The sequence below is a fragment of the Cibotium barometz genome, chromosome 22 (assembly GCF_041138505.1).
Source record: "Cibotium barometz isolate CiBa-2024 chromosome 22, ASM4113850v1, whole genome shotgun sequence".
In the NCBI taxonomy this organism is placed as follows: domain Eukaryota; kingdom Viridiplantae; phylum Streptophyta; class Polypodiopsida; order Cyatheales; family Cibotiaceae; genus Cibotium; species Cibotium barometz.
In genome coordinates, this window is record NC_141067.1 from 27,048,718 (window position 1) to 27,067,766 (window position 19,049).

Genomic DNA, 19,049 nt, shown 5'->3' on the forward strand with positions numbered 1-19,049 from the left:
GAAGAATATTGGATGCAAGTATCCATCCTACAATATTGGGGACATAGTGGAACATGGTCAAAGAGCTCAAAGAAGCCCAAGCAGAAGCCTTATAGCTCGAGTGGAGAACCTAAGCCAATATTCATTGTTAAAGACCTCACACTAGAGTAAGAGAGAAATTTAATAGCCCTACTTGGCGAATATCAAGATGTCTTTGCCTAAAAATACACATATATGAAGTGAATTACTCCAGAATTGGTGGAGCACACCATCCCAATATGGACAGAAGTACTCTGGAAATGGTGGAACATATCACCCCTTTTATATTGAAGGTAGATATATTATATGGAAGGTATAAATCCATTCAAACAAAGATTTTGCTCCATTAATTCTAAACAAATGGTCAAATATTAGCTAGACAAGCTCATCAATGTAGCAATTGTTTATGAAATTAAACATATTGAATGGGTGCTAGTGATTATGAAATTAAACATACTGAATGGGTGCTAGTGATTATGAAATTAAACATACTAAATGGGTGCTAGTGATTATGAAATTAAGCATACTGAATGGGTGCTATTGTTTATAAAATTAAACATACTTGATGGGTGTTATTGTTTATAAAAGTAAACATACTGAATGGGTGCTAGTGATTATCCCAATTCTTAAGAAGAATAAAAACGCATAGTGCGTTGTAACATTAAATAAAAAGGGCAATTCCATTGAAGTGATCACTATCTACTCCCATACATAGAGACCATGTATTGGAGAGAGTTTCTAGTGAGGAGGGAGGCTTAAAGAGAATGCAAGGGAGAGGGAGAGCTTAAGTTTCTTGCAAGCAAACACACACATAAGAGAGAGATGGATGGCTAAATTTTCTTCTATCTCTACAACCATTAACATAAAGAGATAACAGTACATACTATAAGGAAAAGTACTCTCCTACTATAACATTCAATGGTCAGTACATTAGTGTGAACTCGACTATATGTGCTGGCACTATATAACTATGCCATAACTCTAGTACTCCAAACTGCCACATAGCCTGTCATCCCATTGGCAACATACCAACCATAATCTCACCAACCATGCCAGTGGTGGGCATAAGTGTGGAAGCTATCACCCAACAGCAAGCAGATTTCCGGCACTATTTGAGCTTGATATCTTAACACTCCCCCTTGAGCTCAACTCCACACACTGCAGTCTAAGTAAGCTCCTAAAACTATAAAGATTCTCTATCCCAAGTGCCTTTGTTTATGCTGACATATACTAGATCTACATCACCTGCTAGAACCTTCTCTCTCATAAAGTGATAATGTACCTCAATGTGCTTCATTAACATGGTATACTAGGTTAGTGGCTAACTTTATGCTACTCATGTTGTCAAAATAAATGACAATAGCCCTACGGGCTCACCCATATCACCAAGTAGCTTCTGAAACCAAGCTATCTCACAAGCTGTCCATAGCAGCCCTCATGTACTCTGCTTTTTTACTCATCGTCGTCGATAAAGAAACTATCGGTTGTTTTTTGCTACTCCAAATCACAATAGCACTCCCAAACATAAAGCCGTTGTGGTAGATCTCCTGTGTGTGACACTTTCCAGTACAATCAGTGTCTGTGTACCCATGTAGCTATATCTTTATACCAATCTCATAGAAAAGTACATAATCAATAGTGGACTTTATGTACCTGAGAATCCATCTAGCCACATCCAAGTGTGGCTTCCTGGGGGCCTGCATAAAAATTGATTCACAAGTCCAAAAACATAGCTTAAGTCTGGCCTAGTAATGGTCATGTAGATTAAGCTACCACTATGCACCTGTACATAGTGGGATCTTCCAAAAGCTCATCAATATTTGTGGAAAGCTTTGTGTTTTGCTCCAATGGCACTGAAATAGCCTTACAACCTATCATACCATACTTGGACAACATGTCCAAGCCATACTGCCTGTATAACAATAAAAATTCATGAGGTGATCTCACCACCTCTATGCCCAAGAAATATCGCAGCAGCTCACCCAAATCCTTCATCTCAAACTTTTTCTTCAAAAATCTCATGACATCATGTATGTCAGCATCACTATCACCAATGATAATTAATTTATCCACATAATTGACTAATAGCATGATCCCTCTATCTGTCTTTCTCACATAAAGTGAAAAATTTGCATTAGATATCAAAAATCCAATGGTAACAAGATACTCCCCGATCTTGTTTGACCATGCTCTAGGTGCCTAATTCAAGCCATACAAGGCTTTGCACAACCTACACACAAAATCTGGGTGTGCATCACTACTTGGTGGTGGCTACATCATATATACTTCTTCTTACAAATCACCATGCAAGAAAGCATTCCTTACATCCATCTGATGTAAAGACTAATTCTTTACTATAGCCATAGCAACAACAGCTCTCACGATTTCCATTCTCACAAACCAGGCTAAATGTCTCCTCATAGTCAATGCCATAGGTTTGCGCATAACCCTTGGTAACAACCAATCTTGCCTTATACTTGCTCACTGATCCATCTGCATTGTGCTTGACCTTATACACCCACTTACATCTAATTACCTTCTTTTCCTTAGGCAAAGGCACTAACTCCTATGTTCAATTTGCATCCAATGCTGCCATCTTCTCATTCATGGCATCTTCCCATTTTTAATTTCTAAGTGCCTACTCAAAATAGGTGGGCTCCAACTCTTGTATTACTTTCATTATGTAAGCAAAATGATGGTTTGTATATCCATCATATCTCAGCCTGTCAATAGGGTATCTAACCCTTGTAGACTTTCATACACCTAAATCACTATATTAGGTGTCCTTTGGTTCTCCTTACACTAGGGGTAACTAGTGATAGAATGCCAAGCTCCTCATCAAAGGATCTTCTTAGAGCCACTATATTCACCATCCACACACGAGTGACCTACTGATGATGACAGATCAAGCATAAAAGGTAGATCTACCTTTTTCTTCCATTTGCATGATACATGTGTACCTACATCTATCCTCAACCTTCCTATTAACCATGGACTAACAATGGATCCATTATTAGAGGACTCTCCAGGTCCACTAAGTACTTGTGATTTCTGCTTTACATGTGGGGTAGAATCATTACTTCTTAAATCTACAACATCTGTTGCCTTCACTGGTGCATACCAGTGAAGGCAACAGAGTACCATCATTACTTCTTACATCTGCATCATGTGTTGCCTTCACTGGTGCATACTAGTTACTCCTCTCATCAAAGACAACATCTCTACTTACTCACATCTTACAAGTGGTAGGTTTATAACATTTATAACCTTTTGGATTAAAAGCATAACCAATGAAGATGCATTTCTCTGCCTTTGGATCCAACTTTATTCTTACTTCATCGGGAACATGCACATATGCAATATACCCAAATACTTTCAAGTGAGAAGCCGGATATTCATGCAAATTTAAAACTAGTGTCACCACTTACACACCTATAATATGAAATTGCCTTTTTCACAGATTCAGCTGTCTTTAAAACAATCATTTAATGAAACTATAGTATCACTGATCATAATCATCCAAAATATCCGGTTGAATCCTAATTTCTAATTTTTCCTTCATTGATGTACCTATGGCATCATTGGCAACCAGAACGCTCACCACCTGTCCACTCAAGGGCCTTTTTGATAGTTCCTAGCTCATAGTACCCGACAATATATTCACTTATAAAAATCAAAATGGAATCTCCGTTGAAGAGCAGCAAGATCAACCAACAGATCCATATAAAAGAGCCATGGACTCATCCGTTGAGGACCAGCAAGGTCAATCAACGAGATCCATGCCCGAATTCAGAAAACAACTCTTTTCCTTATTCCAATATCTTCCATGACGTACGTGTGGGTATCTTTGGCGACCCAAAGCCCGAGCACCATATGGTTAGTACCCTCTAGGATCCTCTGTAGGTCACCTAGTGCTTTACTCATAGGCCGCTCCTTGGTCCCTCATCCACCGTATCGGAAGCTCACCATTTAAATTGAACCGAGGCTGGTTAAGACCTCGGCCGACCTTGCTATGCGAGACGTCCTCCGTTGACTCTCCGTCAGCTGTTACAACTTTATCAGTTAGGTCTCCACGACCTCATTCACAAGACGGTCAAAATGCTTCCCCAACATTTTTGAAATAAAATAGTCATTTAAAAATAGGTCATAAATACAGTTTCTATAACGAACTCTCGTCTTTCCACATTGTTCCACATCAATCCTCATTTATTTCATATGTATTCCCATTCTCATCACATCATTTTCCATCTCATCACATCTTTCCTCATTTATCCGCATCAGATCTCATTCTCATCACATCATTTTCCATCTCATCACATCTTTCCTCATTTATCCGCATCAGATCTCATCCACTCGCATCTACCCATATCCACATCTCATCACATCATATTCATTCACATCACATATCACATCTATCCCAATTTACATCACATCTCATTCACTCACATCCCGATTCACATGACATCACATCTCATTCATTCACATGACATCACATCTCATTCATTCACATCCCAATTCACATCACATCACATCGATTCACGTTTATCACATTCATTTACATCATTTCCATTTACATCCATCACATCACATTCATTCATTCATATCCACCACATTCATTCTCATAACCATCCCATCACATACATTCTATCTGCATTATATCACATACATTCTATCTGCATTATATCACATCACTTCTATCCACATCATATCTCATTCATACACATCTCATCTCATTCATCCACATCCATCTAATCGTTTACATGTACGACTACTCACATCCATCCATACATTCCTATCTATCACTTCACATCACATCTCTTTACATCACATCACATTCTTTCACATACACATCCACATCCATTCTTTCACATACATCTACATCCATTCTTTCACATACTCATTCACATCCATTCTTCACATACACATTCACATCCATTCTTCACATACACATCCATATCCAAGCCTCTAACCAAGCAAACTGATTCTTGAATTTTTCAGATCAGTTAGGTCAATTTTGACCATTTTTGGGTCAGTTTAGCTTACTTTTTGGATCTAGTTTTGAAATAGGAGAGAGTAGAGATGAAAATACCTCATTTTGTAAGATTCCTCCCCAACCCCTCAAGATGTCCAGTTTCTTCCCTTGTAATCAATCCCCTTTTCAGAATAATAAAAGATCTTGTTTCTACTTGTTTTGGCCTAGAGAGAGAAAATATTCTAGAGAGAGATAATTCAATTTTTAGATATCTTTGGATGGAAAAATATCCTTTCTTATTAAAATAAATTCCCCCAAATGTAGGGAGGAGACAAATTGAAGAATAAAAGAAAAACCCTCCAAAAATGAGTAAATGCTCACATAAGATGAAGAGTGTACTAAGTACCAAAGAAAACATTTAAAAAACTGAATTTTGACACCTCAGAGTGGGGATTCCCCCTCATAAAGGAGGTGCCTTTTTTCTCATCATTACCCCCCCAATTTTAAATCAATTAAATGAGATATTTCATCTCTCCTCTCTCCTATTTCAAGTCTAGTTCTAAAAAGTAAGCTGAACTGACCCAAAAATGGTCAAAAATTGACCAAATTGATCTGGAAAATTCAAGAATCAGTTTGCTTGGTTTGAGGCTTACTTTTTCCTATAAATAGAAGTCTCCCCCTTTGTAAAAGCTTAATGGTGTTTATGCACTATTACTCTACTTCTACCCAGAGCCATTTACATTGAATTTTCTTGATAATTCAATTGTTTTTGGCCTAATCCTCTCCAAAGTAATTGGTGGCCACTCTTGCTCCAAACAAGAGTAGAACCCTCAATCCCTCAAGCCAAAGGAAAGCATACAAGCTCCATGTAAGCTTATTTTTCTAACTTGTTTAATTTTAAAATCTATGGTTTTCTTGATTTTCTTGTTTTATAGTTGATTGAAGTAAATTCTAATGCTATGCCTTCATGAAAAGGCCACACCCTTCTCTTCTTTACAATTTAGCATTTCTTAATCCTAGAAAGATTAGTTAAATGATTAATTAAAATTTTTCTATTGTTTACTCTCTTGATTTCTAAAAATTGAGTAGATTAGAGTCCTATACATCTAGATTGGGTTAAATTAAGTTGAAATAAGAATGATAAAAATGAGAAATAGTCAGCCATACAAAGGAGGTTATGGCAAAATTTTCCAGAATTTTGTGGAAAAGAAAGTTTGTTTTTATGTTATTCCAAAAGAGTAATTCCCACCGTTTGTGCATTCTAAAAGAAATATTCTAAATTACTCCATGTACATATTCACCTATCAATATGCATGGATATCACTATGCATAGAAAGATGCATAATGGAAAATTTTTATTATTAAAGTATTATTTTTATTGAATTTAATTTCTATGCATAGAAAGATGCATAATGGGAATTTTTTTATTATAAAAGTGTTATTCTCATTGAATTTAATTTCTATGCATAGAAAGATGCATAATGGAAATTTTTTTATTATAAAAGTGTTATTTTTATTGAATTTAATTTCTATGCATAGAAGGATGCATAATGGAATTTTTTTATTATTAAAGTGTTATTTTCATTGAATTTAATTTCTATGCATAGAAAGATGCATAATGGAAATTTTTTTATTATAAAAGTGTTATTCTCATTGAATTTAATTTCTATGCATAGAAAGATGCATAATGGAAATTTTTTTATTATAAAAGTGTTATTCTCATTGAATTTAATTTCTATGCATAGAAAGATGCATAATGAAATTTTTTTATTATAAAAGTGTTATTTTCATTGAATTTAATTTCTATGCATAGAAAGATGCATAATGGAATTTTTTAATTATAAAAGTGTTATTTTCATTGAATTTAATTTCTATGCATAGAAAGATGCATAATGGAAACTTTTTTATTATAAAAGTGCTATTTTCATTGAATTTAATTTCTATGCATAGAAAGATGCATGATAGATTTTTTTTAATTATAAAAGTATTATTTTCATTGAATTTAATTTCTATTCATAGAAAGATACATAAAGGAAATTTTTATTTTAAAAGTGTTATTTCTATTAAAATTGATTTTATGCATAAATAGATGCATAAAAGGATTTTCTTTTATATAAAAGTGTTATTCCCATTGAAGCTGATTTTTATATAAAAGTGTTATTCCCATTGAAGCTGATTTTTATGCATAAATGGATGCATAAAGAATTTTTATATCAAAATTAGAATTCTCTTTAATTCTATGAGTATATCTGTAACCAATAACTGTTTGTCAATGGATTGTTTTATAAGTTAAAGTTTTAAAGAGCAGTGTGTGTGTATCTATATTCGAAAGCAAAAGTTAAGAAAGGCATTCAATTATGGGTGGGTGAGTAATGTCTGGTTCTACCGATTCCAGTGGTTGGGTGGTGGCTAACCCATGGGCCAGATGGGGTTAGGCTGGAATCAGTGGAGTTTTAATAATGAAATTGAATAATAGGAATACGTTTAGAACTCGAGTCGTTAAATAAAAACTTGAAGACTTCTCAAATGATTAGATCAACGGCTGTGTGTGATTTCGGTTAGGAAAAGAGCATTGATTTCTTCAAGTTAAGTCTGTAATAGTTTTCCTTCTATCTAGTTTAATTAGGTGAAGGATAGTTTAGCCTCTTGACCCTGTTAGAAAATTTGTTAAGAAAATCAAAAAGGTAGAATCATCCCCGTTTTCCGAGCAAGGAAAATTTTTCGGGTTTCGGTTTCGGAATGACCACCAGATTAGTCTCCTATCCCGGACATTCGTGGGCGAGGCCTCGAGTGGGAAACCCTGCCCCGTGCAAGAGGATGCTACTTCTGCTGCTATTAACCGGGAATCCGCCGGTGCGTGGAGGGGGCAGAGGGGTCTCACACATTTTATTGATTAAGAATTGGAGGTAATGATGAGAAAAAGGCACCTACTTCATGAGGGGAGATCCCCATACTGAGGTGTCCTACTTCCATATTACATTCGTTGGTTGCTAACAAGCAACATCTACATACAATACTTCTAGATTAAATTTATAGGCAAGCAAGGATAGTGCCCCTACTTCCAAATTTGTAGGCAAGAAAGTATAGTGCCCCTACTTCCAAATTATATTCATTGGTATGCTAACAAACAACCAGCTACATACCTAAATTCTTAGCATCATAGATGTATCACTAAGCCTCACTTCCATAGCGAATGGCATTGCAAGAGGAATTCTAAAGAGACGATCTATACTAGACAACCCCCTTATCTATTGGTCGACTGATTTCAACGGGGCTCATATATCAAAAGAACTAGCTTTTGGACCAGTTTGCAATTATACTTGCATATAATATAGTGAACAATCTAATTATAAAGAAGTACAAGGCACTTGTAAAACGTCCTCACACAAGGCTATGCCTATGCATACTTTTGCCAGATGCTGTAACCAACATCATCAAGAACCACGTACAAGATGACCCATTTTAGCTAATGACAAAAGCTAGCAAAGACACATACTGAATTATCATTGCTGCAAAATTTAGCGAAGCCTTCAAAACGAAGAGTTTTTTGTACATCTGACAAACACGAGTTTGCTTTGATACAATTACATGATGCTGCAGCACTAGCATAGTGCACTGTAACATTTAAATATATGGTTTGCCTTACAACCGATCTGAATTTGCTAATATCGTTGTTGAAACTACTGTTTACCCTTTTTACCTTCGAACATGGGAACTACCAAGGAGATGTCCGTTTCACTGACTATATTAGAATGAGGATTGGAACACTATCCTTGGTCTTCACATTATACAAGCCGTACTTGCTGCCTGCTCTACTGATGATGTACTAACCGAAGCAAGCAATATTGGTTTGCAAACAGTTCAAAGAGCATGCTATTATAGCACGACATTAATACATACAAGAGATTGAATAAGATAGCAAGTGATCACGACGCTATGAGGAATATCATACGCTACAACTTACCAACATCTTTGCTAGGCGCACCATCTTGGCACTAGAAAAACTTAAAAGATTTGATTGCCATGGTGGGCATGTGGGGTCTCCTAGACTTGTTTGTGATGTTCATAGTAGACGAGGTGACTGAAATGAAGTGGCAAGAGAAAACATCACTTGAGAACATAGTTCGTGAAATGAAGTGACAAGAGAAAACATCACTTGAGAACATAGTTCGTGAATTTAACCCAATTTTCACTTGGAAAGACTGCCCAGTTGAGTGCGCTTTGCTATTTCACATGCGGCTTCACAACTTCTTGAATGAAAATATACTTGAAGGAAATGAACTTTTTGGCTTTGTATAACATAAACTGACCACGTATGAGATACAAAATAGGGGTTCTCTACTTGCAAATATCATTCTCTGGGTGTATAAAAACGATGTGCAATGAGTCTCAAATGAGATAGCCACATATATTCCTGCATAAGGAGATGGTGCATCCAACATCTTCACAATGTCTTTGTGCCAACTCATTCTCTCCAAAAAAATCCACATTTGCACGGAATCTTGCAGGAGGACAATAGGTCACGGTTCTTTATGCAAATACGGTTTCCCATATGAAACGCATTTGCAGTAGTAGATGGAGCCTACATTGCACCCATAAACTTTGAAGTGGTTGTGTTTTCACCCAAGCCTTGTAACGTGGTGCCATATCACCCAACTGCATTATTGCTATGGGGTGCACACATGAATATATAAAGAGCAAAAAACTCTTCTATCTCCCACTATCTGTTGAAGTATGTGATGAAAACTAAGCCACTAGGAACATTGGATATTTCAACAGAGGATGCTACAAGGCTTCCATAAAGTGAAGTTGAAGCTCATCGTCTCGTAGCTCTGCAATCATGTCAAGACTAACATCAACTATAGAAGCAATTTTGATATGCCTTCAATAATCACAAGAGCAGCAATGTGCAGTACATAGACTCGTCACCACCAAAGCTACGATAATGCGGGCATAACATTGTCATGCATCCTATCGATTTGTACTATGCAACGACCAGCCAGCTTGGAGAACATCACTTTTTACGACTACCACAAAACATACAAAATTGACAAAGTCAGCTTCACATCAACAAAAAATCAGTTGTTGCATGATGCATACAAAGAATGTTGTAAGAGAATAAAAAAGGCTTACCAGATTCACATAATATCATCCAGGCTACCAAACTGAAGGTTTCTTCTACAACATCCTGCTCCGAACAATGGCTTTTAGGAATGAATTAGAGCTATTATGGCCAGAAAACACATCATCGTATACTTTTTGGAATGTCAACTATGTCGTCTTGTATTATCAGAGGAAGATCTTTAATGAACGTAATAGAGTACACGCAATGGAACATGCTACTTTCTAACCAAATGGGCCACATGCTCAATTCAATTCAGCAAAAAGTAGCATTGCATCATGAAAACTCTCCGACAATAGCGAATGCAGAGCCCACAATCAATGAGAAACACAATCAGAGAAAAATGTTGCTTATGATTTATGAGTTCCAGGAAGTTCAAAATGCAACACTTACATCAGAGCAAGCAACAATCTACAAGCAACTAGTGTTCACTGCAGTGGGCTACACATCAAAAATAGGAACACCGAGCTGGAAAGAGTTTCCTCATAAAATACCTGACATGTCAACTCATAAAGAGCTCATAAAAGAGGACAAAAGTGTAATATTAACAGCATCTACTAGAGCTGCAGCTACATGTCTTAGTAGTATTGCTACAACCATCCATTACCAATTCAAAATCCCAACAAGATATCAGCAATACCCGATGTCTATACACCAAACATATGAAAGGTTCATAGCGATCAAAGAAGTCGACATAATCATCATTGATGAGATGTCAATGCTAACTAAACTGACATTTGACATGGTTGTCCAAGCCATCACAACATCACAGATGGTACACTTACGATTCCTTTCAAGGACAAGTTGCTTCTCCTCTTTGGGGATTTGGCATAGCTCCCACCAGCATGCAAGCATTCAACTGACCTATGCACGGCATGACAGATTACCTCGTTAGCCCACATTGCACATGCAACAGTGCATAACATGACGTTCTATGTGCACCATGCCAAGGATATCACCTTGCTTGAACCCTTACAAGTAATACGTCATAGGCAACCAACAAAATTGGAGATTCAAAGAACTCTTTTTGAGTGCATAGTGCAAGAGGGCGGTATAGAACAGTGCATCAACAACAAAACCACTATCATTTGCACCTAGCACTTCACTCAGGGACCGCTTCGTCGGTCCTCACCCATTATACCGGAAGTGCACCATTTTAACCGTACCAAGGCTGGTCAAGACCTCGGCAACCTTTGCCGCGAGCGACGTCCCTTGAGGACTCCCCGCGCCAGCTGTTCCAACGAGCCTCCTCTTAGTAAAACATATGCCAAATGCTTCCTCCAGCATTCTGGCGTAAAACAGTCCTTTGAATGAAAAACAGAGGTTCCAATGCAGGTAAAATTCCCAGTTTGAGATTGGTTCCACAAAACCCTTTTCTCCATAATTCTCGGTTTCATAATGAGGATCCTTGATCTATCGTGAGGGTAATCTACCCATCATTTTGTCTGTTTGTCCAACTAGATTCTTGGTGAGTTCGGTCAAAGGAAAAACTAGTTTAGTTTCGGTAGTCTATTCTTTGAATTTAGGAACTGGAATTGGTTACTAAGTTTCAGATCGAGAGATGGGTCAGTAGGGTTACAGTCCGTCCCTCTTGTAGTCTAACCAAATTCATTCGGTTTAGTTTTAACAAGGATTCCCTTAAGATAAACATCTAATTTTGGGTAAATATCAATTTAGTGATTTTTCCAATTAAAATATCCAAAGATATTCCTTATGCCACATAATTTCCCGGCCTTAATTCATTAGGTAGAATTATGGTGGAAATTCATCGTTTGACACTAAGATTTAATTCAAATCCATCTTTTCTTAAATGTCATAAAAATTCTTCTTTTAACTAAATACCAATACCTATTTTTTGAATAAACTTAAAATCCCTCTTTTTCTCATTTAATGAGTGCAATCCAATTATCATGGGAATTTCTCTTTTACCATAAATTAATCTATCTAAAATTCTTCTTAAAATTACATAAAAATATTCATTAATTTCATCAAGCTAGAAATTTCACTTTTCTCATTCAAATGATTGAATTCCAAATATGGTGGGAATTCCTCTTTCATCATTTAAATTTATCTATGCAAGAAGATAAATTTAATTAAATTTTCTCTTAAAATTTAGATAAAAATCTCCATTAATTTGTTTACACTAGAAATTCCATTTTTCTCATTTAAATGGTTGAATTTCAATTATGGTGGGAATTCCTCTTTCATCATTTAAATTTATCTATGCAAAAAGATAAATTTAACTAAATTTTCTCTTAAAAATTAAATAAAAATCTCCATTAATTCTTTTACACTGGAAATTCCACTTTTCTCATTTCAATGGTTGAATTCCAATTATGGTGGGAATTCCTCTTTCATCATTTAAATTTATCTATGCATAAAAATAAATTTAACTAAAATTCTTCTTTAAATTTTAAATAAAATATCCATTATTTGAGTATTCCAAATTTTTCTCTTTCCTCATTGGAATACATGGAATTCTCTTGTCATGGGAGTTTCTCTTTTATCATAAAAATGAATTACTAGAAATTTTTCTTTTTTCTAATTAGCTATTTATGTATAAATATAAAAATTAAATTTTCCATGGTTATGATGAGAGTTATTCAATTAACCTAGGATGATTAATCCTAGAATATGGTAGGAAGTCCTCTTTTCATATAATGTATGAAAATGATTTATGTGTTAATTTTTTAAAAAATTTACCATTACTGATAATTTTTAATAATTTTGAAAGCATAAAGTTTTAGTAATACAATATGATAGAATAACTATCATTTGGATCAATATCCAATTATGGACTTGATTCCTAAGTTTTTCATAAATTAAGTAGCATAAAAGCATTAAAAAGCCACTTCTTTGGCCTCTAATTTGACAAGCATAGAAATTACTTTTAGATTTGAGAATTGCTTCATGAAAAGCATCATTTGAATATAGAATTGGTCATAGGAATGACCATTCTTTGGGGGGGAGAGAGAGATATGCTTAAAAAACATTTTAATTTAAGCATAAATGGAAACTTTATAAGATTTATCACTAAAATTCATTAGAGAGCTTCAATTGCATTAGAGCCATTCAAGTGAATACTTCTCAAGCTTGAGAGGGGTTGAGAAGTGAAAAACATTTAGAGATTAAGAAAAAGACCATAAAGTCACACTTTACCTCTTATTTTGCTTGATTCTTTAGTCTAAGGAGAGGCCCCCAACCAATCAATTGGTTTAGTATGTTGATGAAGACTCCAAAGAAGGTTGAAGAGAGAGATAAGCTTCAATCTCTCCAATTTGTAGAGGATTTTTAGAGGATAATAGAAAATATGCTTATTTTAGAGTAATACTGGCATGGTCTAGTTCACAGATGAGAATACAAAAGAATGAGGGTCTATTTATAGGTGAGGGAGGCCACTAACTGAGTCCAACTAAGTTCTAGAATTTTCCAACTTCATTTTGGCTAAATTTGGACAAGATTTGGACCAGTTTGGCTCCCTTTTTTATTTGGTTTGATCCAGGAGAGTATTTTTGAGTTTAAAACTCCTCCACACATGTGAAATAGGCGCCTCCTTGAAAGCTCCCCCTTTCCTTACCAAGGTGTCAAAATGGTATGATTACTCCAAAATATCTCATTTTTTAGTAATATTTCATAATTTTTAACTAATAAATCTTGTACTCAGTCAACTCTTCATCTTATGTGGGAATTTACTCATTTTTGGGTATTTTCTTTTATTCATTGGATTTATCTCATCCCAACATTTGGATTAATCTTATTGGTCCATAGGAACTTTAATTGGACCATAATCCAAAATTTTCAGAAAATCTTGACCCTTAGGCTAAGGTCTTTTAAATCATTTTTAATTAATCCCAATTGCACCTTGGAAAATTTATTCTAATTTTTTATTCCAGGGATTCATATTTTTGATATTTCTAGAATTTATATATCCAAAAATATCTCAATATTGAATTATCTCTCTCTAGAATTTTTTATCTCTCTAAAGAAATATAAACACAACACTCACTATACCACATGCACATAATTCGATTCTACACTATAATAATGAATTGCACCCGATTACTTTTCGTTCATTTATTTTGTCAGTTAATTTACATTCCTATACATCAACTAGGTTCACACACCGAAGTTATCACGTACCTAACGACAAACCAAGCGACTGGCAAACTTAACTAGAGAACAACCAATAACCAAATGCGACTTGAAAACTTAACTGGAGAACAAACCAAATGCAACTGGTAAACTTAACTGGAAAACAACCAATAACATATATCAATGGATTTCCATACTACACTGAGCTATGCTCATACATGAACAACTACAGCAAACAACTGAGTGATGACAAGCAGAGAAAAACTTGAAGCTAGCAATAGGTGAGCCGCTACCTACATAAACACAAACTTCTTCCTCCCCTTACCTAATAACTCTCTAACTGACCAAAAGAATTGTAATATTACCAATGTTCTGTAGGACTACCGAAGGAGATATTTGTAGAGATCAGAATTGAAATAGATGAGACAACTGGTGGATGGCTACTAGACGTAGAAGCCCAAAAACTTTTGGATGATAAAAGCAAAGGGATAACCACGTACACAAATGCTCCATTATGGATACAACGTTGACATCAACCAACTCTTGGATGTTGACAAAAAAATCGCAAGCTAGATATTGTCCCAAATGATGAAAGAATACGACCACATGATCGACAATACCCACCCGTCAATAAATGATGAGAAAATAACTTGGCACTTCGATAGAAAACTATTCAACCAACAGTTCAGGCAAAACACAGATCCATACATGAAGATTGAGAATACATCAGGTAACTACATGACCAATGTCATAAAATGCAATACAAGAAGATTGAGAATACATCAGGTAACTAAATGACCAATGTCATAAAATGCAATATTAAAAAATACATATAAAATGTGCTAATTTTAAAAAAAAATTCCAGTGTAGGTAATCTAGATCGAGCAAACAGAGACATGAGACGAGAAAACAACAAAAAGGCAATGACAAACAAAGAGGATGAATATGTATTCTACTCCATCATGTGCTCTAGGAATGGGAGAAAATACAGTGGAGCTACAAAAGACTACAAAAAAAGAAAAGTAGCACATGCTAGAAAACCACCGAGCATAATGAAGAAAGATTTTGAAGCCTACAAATCCTTCCACAAGAATTTCACATTATCCATTTTGCATTCCACTACAAGCATAGTTATAGCTAGAGCATTAGAGCAACAACAGATCACATTTGAAGAAACAACTATGACAAAGGGCATAACAACTTGAAAGTACATTCAACACATTGCACCGAATACTATTATTTGAAGCATCATAGAAAAATATAGAATTTAAATGTTTGTATGTACTCAGATCTCTCTTGAACACTTAATGCATAAGTTTGTCTTTGCAACATGATTAATCAACAACAAATGGAACGTATGTTTACGTCTTGTTTTACATGATATCTTGGCATCTCAGAATTTGAGAAAAGATTTATTAAATTTGAACAACACTTTATCTTTGAACGTTATGTGTTAGTATGAATTCAACTTCATGTGAGCACGTGCACTTGTAGAGGTGGATAAGACTACCCAAGCATACTAGTTTAAATTTTAATATGATTTCTTCTTCACGAGGAGGGGTTGAGCTTCTACAGATTAAAACACGATAAATCTAAATTAGATGGAAGCACACCATTAGGGCCAAAATGGGAAAGAAATGGACCCTCTAAGAAATTTCTTAAGAGAGTGGTTAAGTTAATTAATCAAGGGTAAAAATCTCCCTTTCTTAAGTGATTCCACCATGTAACTACTCTAAAAAGTGCCATTTTACCCCTATATTTGGGGCCTAGTGCCTAGATTTTTAGCCCACTTCATAGATTTGACTTTTCCATCATTATGAAAACAGTCCTTTTCCATCATTATGAAAACAGTCCTTTTCCAAATTCTTGAATTTTGGAGATATCATCTCTCTTCTCCCTCCCTCCCCCACACTCACTAGCCCCCCCGCCTTCTCTCTCTCTCTCTCTCTCTCTCTCTCTCTCTCTCTCTCTCTCTCTCTCTCTCTCTCTCTCTCTCTCACTCACTTTCCATTTCTTCTCCCTCCCTCCCCCGCACTACCCCCCCCTCTCTCTCTCTCTCTCACTTTCCACCATTTCTTCTCCCTCTTCTTTCCTCCATATCCCTCCCTCTCCCACAATACTCTCTCTCTCTCTCTCTCTCTCTCTCTCTCTCTCTCTCTCTCTCTCTCTCTCTCTCTCTCTCTCTCTCTCTCTCTCTCTGGCATTCAAGAGTTATTTTTCCCATCCCTACATACTAGTAGCTTTGCCCTCCCCCCTCTCTCTCTTAGTATTTCCTAATCAAATTTTTCTTTACATAATCTCTCTCTTTGTGTTTCTCTCTATCTTTATCTATTTCTTTGTTTACGGCACCATTCCATGACACCTCTAAAGAAAATCACCAAAGAAAAGAAAAGATATAATGTCAATTTGGTGCTGGAAAAAGGGTATGCTACATGGAGGATCTCTCACCAACAAAGGGTATTGCAGGACGAGGCTAAAACAGAGAGGTTACAAGAAGAAGGAAATAAACACATAGATCTTTGGGTGCAAGGAAGCTTATATCCACCAGATCCATGCATAGGTAAAAAACCTCCTTCTTTTGTATCATTAAATGATATTATTTGTTTCCTTAGTGAAGGTCAAAATAATTTATTAGTCAAGACTTGGCCACCAAGCTTACAAGCTCTATTAATTGTATTTTAGGGTTCTATTCAACCTCTCTAGCTCTGCCTTGTGTGACCAAGTCTTCTTCACGCCTTAATCCCCTGAGATTGGAAGAATCTTCTCCACATATTACTGTATCAAAAGCACGTCTCTTGGCCAACTCTCTGCAGAGATCTACGTTAGTCTTCTCTTATTCAAGCCTACTAAGTTGGGCTTATGCTTCTCTTAGTGTTTCCTCAATCTCCGGTTCTTTGGAAGTGGGGAAGTATATTGCCCCCATTGTTCAGGCACTTATAGGATCCCTTCGTATTCTCAGAGTATACTATACTGCGAGTTGAGGATTGCTCATCCCTAGTGATGGTTCCTCCCTTAGTTATTACCATGTACTTCTAGTCTTTAATTGCTCACTTCTCAGTATGAGCTCGATGGTTGTCCCTTGGAAACCTGTAAAGCTTCTTTTTTTGGCTCATGTCCATATCTTAATATTCCTCGAGCTAATCCCATGAACCCTCTAGACAATGTTGGAGAAGAAGTGCCCTTCTCCCTCCCCACTTCCTCATTAGGATTATCCCCAGGAATTCCTTACTACTTTATTAATTCAAAAGAATTTATCTTATGCAAGGTAAACACACTCCTTTGTGTGCTAACCGTGCGAGCTGACCCTAGGATTCTTTTCTAGTTTCTAGTAGGAGGATCCATGTTGATTGGGTGCACTGTTTTTGTGAGGGGCGATGTCATCAACAAGCCTTCCCAACCTTAAGTGCATGAAATGTTTTTAACTGGCCAAAATTTCAGATTTGCACACACTTGAAATTATCAAATCTGCAGATGACATGTTTCTACAGAATCGTGGCACATGTCTATGAAATCACGGTCATGAATATAAATCACCGATCGTGATCATAAATTATGGGGACATGATTACAACAGAAATCACATCAAAACTACGGTTGAATCTTTGCTACTCACACAAATTTCCCTAGTGTCAAAAAGCCCTTAGGAATATCCATGAGCACTTCTCCTATTGATTTTAAAGATATCAATTTGTGACATGATTTTTAGGTGTGTGGATAAATAAACAAAAAGGGCTAACCTTTCTATCACCCAAGCGTGGTAGATTGGTTATCTCATGGAGTTGTTATTCAACAATGCCTTGTGTTCGAATCTCACTCTCGTCAGATAGATCATATTTGGTCTCTTGGTACTTTTCCTATGACGTTAAAAAGGGCTTCTTCATTGGGTGTGTTGGTAAATAAACAAAATGGGCTAACCTTTCTATCACCCATTAGCTCATGGAGTTGTTATTTAACACATTAGCTCATGGAGTTGTTATTTAACACAAAATGGGCTAACCTTTCTATCACCCATTAGCTCATGGAGTTGTTATTTAACACATCTTGTGTTCGAATCTCACTCCCGTCGGATAGATCATATTTGGTCTCTTGGGATTGTTCCTACAATGTTAAAAAGGGATTCTTCTTGTTCTTCTTCTTGAGTGTGAGTAGAGAGGAGTGTCAATGTCCTTGTATGGAGAAAGGCAACCTCATGGTGATAGCCTGAGGAGGAGACAAGAGAGTAGTGCTAGCTACCACTAGCAAAGCTTGGAGTCTACCAAGATACGAGCTTGGACCACCGACAAGTTTCCACCACAACAAGTTAAGGTGAGCATTGTCCATTGCACTAGGAGAGGGAGGAGTGTCAATGTCCTTGTATGGAGAAAGGCAACCTCATGGTGATAGCCTGAGGAGGAGACAAGAGAGTAGTGCTAGCTACCACTAGCAAAGCTTGGAGTCTACCAAGATACGAGCTTGGACCACCGACAAGTTTCCACCACAACAAGTTAAGGTGAGCATTGTCCATTGCACTAGGAGAGGGATGGTGTATCCTATAATGGTCATTTTGGAAGCAAAAATCATGGGCAACAATAAAAAAAGATTCAAATGTACAAACAAGTGGAAGAGGCCACTCTAAACACATAGGGGGATCCAAAGGGGCGGAGGTGTTTGTTGGCAAAGAAATCAGAATGTAAATAACATAGAGTGTTATTACTGTGGTGGCAAACCAAGAAACCCCTTACCTATAAATTTCTCATTAATTAAATAGCCCCTTTTTCTTTATAGACTTATGAGTTTTTTTACATCAAGTAAAAAAACCCTTTTGTAAATATATTTATGTAAATTTACCTTAAATTTTTTAATTAAA